The following is a 7,847-nucleotide window of genomic DNA, read 5'->3' on the forward strand; positions in this document are numbered from 1 at the left end:
TAAGACCACCTAGTTAACAGTCATGGTGAATGCACCCAGCACTTGCAAGGTGGAGGCAGGAGGATTAGGAGTTCAAGGTCATCCTCAGCTACTGAAAGGCCACATGAGACAGTCTCAAAAAAAAAAAAAAAAAAAAAAAAGGCAGCTCTGAGACTGGGCTGGGGGTGTAGCTCAGTACAGTGGGTGGGAGGGGTTGCCTTCTCCTGTGCACACGTTTTTGTTTTTTTTTTATCTCGGTCACCATGACTGGAGAAAGAAAGAAAATCTGCCAGTTTTCGAGGGCCTGATGCTGGGCTGTTTGTGGTGGAATCCCTTGACCTTTGTTAGGAAGCTACTTTAGCTACTTTGTTATGGGTTTGCTAAATCCAGACAAGGCCTACATTGGCTTCTGGTGAGAAGGAAATCTTTCAGAGGAAGGTGCCTTCCACCCATCCAAAGCTGAGAAGCAGCAAGCCTTCGTGGGGACCCAAGGTCACCCAGCAGAGACAGGGCAGGCAGGCTCATGTCAGATCTCTGGTTCCACACAGAACCATTGCTGGCTTGCTCATTCCCCCTCGGTTTTCTTCAGCTTTGTCTGCAGCAGAGGTCCTGCACAGAGTGTGCGGTGGGGCTCAGTGACTGTCCTAGCATCTCACGGTGGCATTAGAATCCTGAGAAAGGAAGAGAGAGCCGCCATGTGAGGTCCCCAGCTGCACCTGCTGGGAGAGGAAGGAATGAGTGCTGGGTGAGAGCAAAGCACCTCAGCTTCATCAGGGTCCCAAGTGGGCACAGTCCTGCTGACTCATGCGGGCAAGCCAGTCAGAAGGGACCCCTTCAGGACTGTTGTCACCCCAGCTTTGAGCCTCTGTGCTCCCAGCATCCCCTTGCTTGTCTCCTCTATAGTCTATTTCATCTATGGCCAGGACCAAGGATACTGCAGTAGACACTGTGCATTCCTTGGTGAGCAAGCAAGATGCTCCATTGAAGGGGTCCATGGAGCACAACTCCTCTTCCTTCTGTCTGTTAAGCCCTTTCTGAATGAATACAGCGTTCATTCACTCATTCATTTGCCCTGTCGGGTGAGACGCTGCAGCACTGAGCAAGACAGAGTCCATAGTCCCTGCAGCACCCATTGAGGTAGGACGAAGGGTCATTTTATCTCTCCTGGCTTCCCCACTTTAGATACTTTATTCCCTGCTAAGCCTTGCCGTTTTAGGAGATTAGGAGGGCAGGACTATGCGTCAGGCAGGCATCTTCACTGCATCCTAGATGTCTGCGTGTGATAGGAGCTGGAGATGTTTGTTGAACTGGACTGAATAGGCAGGCATCTTGGCTGGCTCGCTCTGGGCTGGGTGGGGTGGGAAATTCAGCACCTTCCTCTTTTCCCATCTAGCTGTTAGATACCATTGCCTGCACGGGGGCCTTCTCACCTGGACTACAGCCAGAAACTGTGAGTACTTCTTGTTCTAATTGCCTCACATTCTGAGCAAAGACTTCTTTGGAAATGTATGCTCTAGTGGGGACACCAAGCTCACTGTCACCGTGGTGTGCAATGCTGACGTTGGGCTTCATAACCAACCTCTGGCTTTGTTGTTGTTTGAAAGTCCTTCCTTCCTTTCTTTCTGTCTTTCTTCCTTTGCTTACTTACTTTTTGTTCTACAGTTAGACTTCTCTCAGGGTTTAGACTCTCCATTAGAGCTTGGAGATAACCAGTGGCTCAGACATACTGAAGTGGTAGAGCCCTTCCTCAGCATCCACAACCTCGGCTCTGGTGTGGCTGAGAAGATGAAAAGAAGGGGCCTCAGGCTCTCTGAGGCAAGGCAGTGGTGTTCCTATAATGAGTATAGGGGAGAGAAGCTGTCACCCATACTGCCTGCTGGGATAAAACGAGGCATGGGCTTTGTTTCATTGGTTTTTCTGTGGGAAAACCTAGAAATACTACATTAAAACACTTTAGACTGATCCTTTGAGGGTTTGTTTGGTTAGCTTTTGAGGCAAGGTCTCACTCTTGAAGTCCAGGTTGAGCTGGAACACCCTGTGTAGCCCAGGCTAGCCTTAATCAGACCTCTTACCTCAGCTTCCTAAGTACTGAGATTTAAGATGTGAGCCACAATACTGGGTGGGCCTTTGGAGGCGTGTGAAACCTGGTGTAGTGGCTTAACAACCCAGAGCCTGCCTGGGCTCAAGTCCCAGGAACTCTAATACTGGGTGATCCCGGGCAACATTACTGAACTGTTCTGACCCTTCGTTTTCTGAAAAAAAGGGGAGGGGGAGCTATTAAATGAATTAAAAGGCAAAAATCAACATGAAACCGTAGCACAGGCACTTAGAAGGAGGCTTCCAGGGCAGCCAGGGATAGGGCAGTGGGCCTCATACCTGACTTTGCACTGATATCACCTGGGCACATCTCCCTTGAGTGTCTGAGTCAGCCACGAAACCAGAGAACCTGCCTACCCATCCCCCATCCCTGTTGGGGATCCAGCCTACACGTGAAAGGGAAGTGGTCTGTCACCAAGCCACGCCTCTGGCCCAGTACCTTCAGTACCGTGTGCTCCCGATGCTTCTGCCTCTACATTAAGTCCGCACACTTTGAGAACCGTATTCAAGAGAGAGTGTAGGCTTAAGGATTTCCAGATGGGCACACAGCCCCTCAGATCTGAGGGCTTTGGGCAGCTAATTTCTTGGAACTTCGGTTCCTTCGCTTACACATTTGGGACTAGTTCCACCCGGCGGGCAGCATTGTCTTTGACTATTACTCTGTCCGTGTTAACTCTTTTACTTGGCTCTTAAAACTTGGATCAACAGAGCAGCGGATCAGCAGAGGTGGGCTGGGTGGATCTGGAGAACGTTGCTTTGGAGGAAACTCCAGAGCCAAAGTGGACTCTAGAGCTAAATGCCAAATGAGTCTGGAAACCTCAGAGCAAAGTTCTGACCCAGAAAGTGCTCTGGCCTGGGGTGAGCACTTGGGCAGTTTGTGTGTGGTAAATCCACGGTGAACTGCACTCTGAGTAGTCTTTTTTAAAGGCCATTGGCAAAGTTCTGTTTGCAGGAAAGGTGAACAAACTCCCCGGAAAGAGTAAGCGGGCCCCCGCCGAGTTCTCCCACGCAGACCCTCCCTTGCAGCCTCCCAGCACATTCTGCCTCCTCTAGTGGAGGACCAACCCTGTTGGCCCCTTGTACTTCTCACTTGGGTTTCAGAGGACTCGGATTCCGGCCAGGGAGGGGCTGAGCTAACCTGATCCTCTCTGAGCTGTTTCCTGGCCTCCCCTGCTGGACAACCGCAGCACCGCACCGCAGCCCTTCCCCCCCCCCCCCCAAGGCCACGCCCCTCATCTTTCACGTTGCAGCGTCCAGGCCCAGGCCTGGGGCAAGAGCTGAAGACTCCCAGTGAGTCTAAACCTAGACTAGAGGAGCTTTCAGGGACAGTCAGAGATTATCACCAGAATAACACGCAAAAGACACCCCGCCCTACCGCGGATTAGAGGTTGTTGATTTTTAAGGGCAAGACCGCTGCTCTTGGCATGGAAGGCCAAGGGCGGCACAGTGGCGGCATGGGGCCTGCCCCAAACAGAGAGCCGCAGGAGTCTGCCTTTTTGTGGGTTTTGGCTTGAAGACAGTACAGCACTGGGCCTGTCAGGCCTTCGTGAGGATCACAGCTGAGTGGAGTCCAGGAGAGAAAAGACAGTCCTTGCGGGTGGAGCAGGTTTTCCAACACATGTCCCAAATCACTCCCCTGTCCCGGAAGTGATGCCTCACCCTAAAGCTCTTTTCTTCGGCAAATTTGTGGAAAAGCACTGTGTATTTGAGACACTTAAGTTTCTGCTCCAGCATCCTAGCACCAAACACAAACAAGGCACTGAGCTTGGGGACTGTGCAACCCAGGAATATGCAAGAGAGGATCTAAAGAGTAGAGACAGCAGTTGGGCATGATGGGACAACCTAAGTTCAAGACCAGCTGGGCTATGCAGTGAGACCTTGTTCCAAAGAGGTAGGGAAGACAGCAGAAGAGGGCGCCATCTAGAGGCTAAAGAAGACCAAAAGCCAGCACAGACAAGGGAGCAGAGCTTGTACCCCCAGAAAGGAGTCTAGTAGAGAGGGGACACTTCCCCCAGGGGTATAGGGCAGACAGACCTCCAGAACAGGCAAGAAGGGTGGAATATGTTCAGGGAATGTTGACTAATGTGTGCCATTGCTTCTCAGCATCCTGCTCCGGGCACAGGCAGAGCCTTTGAAACGGTTAGCTGTTAGCCCGCCCCATGGGGGAGGGTGGGGAGAAGAGTAGGAGACAGGCTGGAGAGATGAGCAGCCCAGAAGGGAGAAAGCTGCAGGCCAAGGGTAGGAGCAGGGACCCTAGATACACAGTGTCATCGGGCTTGGGTGAACATTTCCTTTCTTGGTATTCTGGTGTGGTACGGCATGCCCGTACCACATGGACGTCGGGTGTGGACAGAGGCTGCCCATAGGGTAGAGAGAGGCATTATAGGTTTCTGGGGGCTTGCAGAAAAGCTAAATGGTGCCTACACCAAAAGTTGGGCTGGGTCAGAACAGATTATTTAAAATGCCTGTAGGGCCACGTATGGGAGTATTATCCTGAGTTGTGGGGTTGTCTGCTTGTCTTATACATATTCAGTATTTCTCAAGGGTCTGCTTCCTCCTCCTTTGATGCTGATGATGAAACCCAAGGCCTCATGAATTCGACAAGGCAAGCCTTCTACAAGGGAGCTTAAGCCCCAGCTGCACCCAACAAACAGGACAGGTGTTCCCATCTCAGAGCAGAAGCAGCTGAGGTCGACCAGTTCTCCCAGATGCTTCTGTTCCCTTTTAACATTTTGAATCCAAGGTTTACCTTGGATTTAAATTCAGGTCTGTGTCCTCTCTGCCCACAGCAGTGCAGGGTTTTGGGGACACAGGCCTGGAAGACTCAGGAAAGTGGAGCAAGCTTCTGTGGGGCTGAGAGCCAGACCCCAATTGAGTAGTGTACCCTCACTAGACATTTGAGTAACTTCCCTTCCTCTCACAAGCACATCATTCATCTTCAGCGTTCTTGTTTTGTTTCTTTCCCACGTTGTCCTTGCTTTCCTCCTATCTCGGACTCCTGAGTGCTGGGATTACAGACATGTGCCACCGTGCATTGTTCATATGTTCATCATTAGATCTTAGATCTTAAGCATGTTTTAGTTTCTGGGACATTGTAGGGGAGGGGTTAAAATACAGACTCCAGGACAGAGGGAAGGGCACTCTGCTGTGTGGTTTGGGGTGACTTCCTTGGGCTCTTTGCATTCTGCTCACTATACGGCGATGCTCTCAGCTACTTTGCAGGGCTAAGTGAGGACTACGCTGACTCATGTCCTGTACTTAATGCTGTGCCAGATGCCAGCTCTGTCCTCCATAACCATGAGCTACATGATGCCAGGGTGTTGGAGCTACACAACCACACAGTATATTAGGCCTACATGGCTCCAGCATGTGTGTGACACAGTGGGACAGGCCCATCCTCTTCCAAAGCTGGACCCTGGTAGGGCAGCAGAACACCCCAACACCTACTTAAAACCCATTAGCAGAATGATTTTCCTGAGGTTACCATTTAAACAACCACTCTAGGCTGGACCCACCCTTTCCAGGGTTGGGAAATCAGCCTCTGGAAGCCTGGGACTCACCACCAATTTTCCAAGTGCTCTTGGAATTCCTAGGTAGACTACTATTCTGAGGCCAACTGAAAGGTCATCATTTGACCTACTCTGTGTATAGCCTGGGTTTGAGCTGACACACAGAAGGATTGCCTGCATGGCTTTTCTCAAAACTGACAGGAGTGACTCATCCAAAGGTCACCAGTGCCTGGGGCTGCATGGGGCAAAGTGATTCACAGTTTCTAGCCTTGCCTGGCCCCACAGCTGCCTGGCCTTAATTCCTCTCAGCGGATATTCTCAAGCCTGAGACCTCCACCCAGAGGAGGGAACCTCCTCATTTTTAGATGGTTCTGCTAAAAGGAACTCAGCTCCATACTTGCACAGACAAGGTCATGGTTGGGAAAACTGGCCTGTTCACACATCAGCTTGACAGACCAGGGAAGGGACCAGGTCTCCACCTTCAGCTGAGCTCTGGGTCTTTTGTAGACTCTTGGTAGAACAATTTCATCCAACTTCCATCACACACACACACACACACACACACACACACACACAGAGAGAGACACACACACACACACACCATGAGACAGCATCCTTGTAATCTCATTTCTAAGAAAAAGCAGAATGAATGAACCGGTGGACATCACGGTCCCGGATAACCAGAATGTCAATAGACAACGTGACAATGTATTTACTTTTCTGTTAAAAGAGCCAGTCCCTTCCTGTTCGCCTGAATTGTGTAAAGAGGCAAAAATACAGAGCAACAAAGACGAAGATCCCTGGCTGGCAGGATTCTCAGGGGCTGTTACACCTTGAACAGTGTCTCCTGGACCCCAGCCTTGGGCTCAGTGTCCCTCTGTTACTGAGTGAGTTTATAGAATGAAAGAGATCTGGCCCTGACTAAGACTCTGAGAGACGACCACTGTGAGAAAGATCTCACAGTCTTGGATTCTGCCTTTCTTGTAGGGAAGAAGACTAACGCCGCCTCCCCACAGCCCAACTCCTCCAGAGGCCTGGTTTTTCCTCCTCTTATGAAATGAAACTGAGCACCCATGCTCTGGATAGAACTGAGCCCCAAAGCCAGGATCCCAAGCACACGGACCTCCTCCCTAGCAGGGTTTGAGCTGGACAGGAGCTTCCAGCCACCTGGTACAAGCTCTGTAGACAGGCCCTGGATGCTGTCCCTTGGCCCATGGGAGAGGCCAAGACAAGTAGGAGCCAGGGATTCTGACTCCATGAAACATGAATGACTCATGCTGAATGGCTCTGCTCCCTGAACCAGCCCACATTCCCGGGCCTTTGTTCTGACCCGCCAGCTCCGGCCTTAAAGGGCCAGATCTTCCAAGGCACCACCCTGTCGCCATCCATGACCCTGACTTAGCCAGATCCCTGATGGAGTTTCTAGTAGGCTTGGGGCGACGGAGAAGGATGCTATGCTGCAGGATTTAGGGCAGTGAGTGATTCTCAACCTGTGGGTTGAGACCCCTGTAGTGGAAAACATAGATATTTACATTATGATTCATAACAATAGCAAAAATTGCAGTTATAAGTAGCAATGAAAATAATTTTCTGGTTGGGGGTTATCACAGTATGAGCAACTTGTGTTAAAGGGTCACAGCATCAGGAAGGTTGAGAAGCACTGATTTAGGACAACCGATTCCATTCTCAGGCCCAGCAGGTCATGGGGGCTGGGGAGATAAAGAGGGTAGGGAGTAGGGAGTCTTCCTCACTTGCAAAGATCCAAAGAGGGGACCCCCCTTCAGAGCAATTTCCTCCAGAGTCTCAAGGCAGCTCCCTCTGAGCTCACCTTCCTCCCAGGCTGCAGGTCTGTTGTCATCCCCACCTGGGGAGCCCTCCATCATTCCCCCTCTGACCCAGCTTCCTGATTCTTTGTTTTGTTTTGCTATCTTTCTGTGTGGCCCAGGATGGCCTTAAATTCAAAATCCTCCTGCCTCAGCCTCCCATATGTTGACATTATAGGCAATACCACCAGGCTCCGCTAGCGTCGGCTTTCTTAAACTGTCCCTTAACAGTAGGTAGGTTCTAGGCTTTCCACTTGTGTGTGTTCAGGCTTGGGTCTTCAGGTTCCACAATTCTGTCCTGTCATATGGTGGCGGGGCACTTCCTTGGGACTGAAATATCACCCGACGCCCAGCACCGAAGCAGCTTCTTTGAACCTTGCACGCCACCCTGTGGACACAGGAGAACTGGCCTTTGGGAGAGTAGCTCAGCTTAAAGCAA

The sequence above is a fragment of the Arvicanthis niloticus genome, chromosome 9 (assembly GCF_011762505.2).
Source record: "Arvicanthis niloticus isolate mArvNil1 chromosome 9, mArvNil1.pat.X, whole genome shotgun sequence".
NCBI lineage: Eukaryota > Metazoa > Chordata > Mammalia > Rodentia > Muridae > Arvicanthis > Arvicanthis niloticus.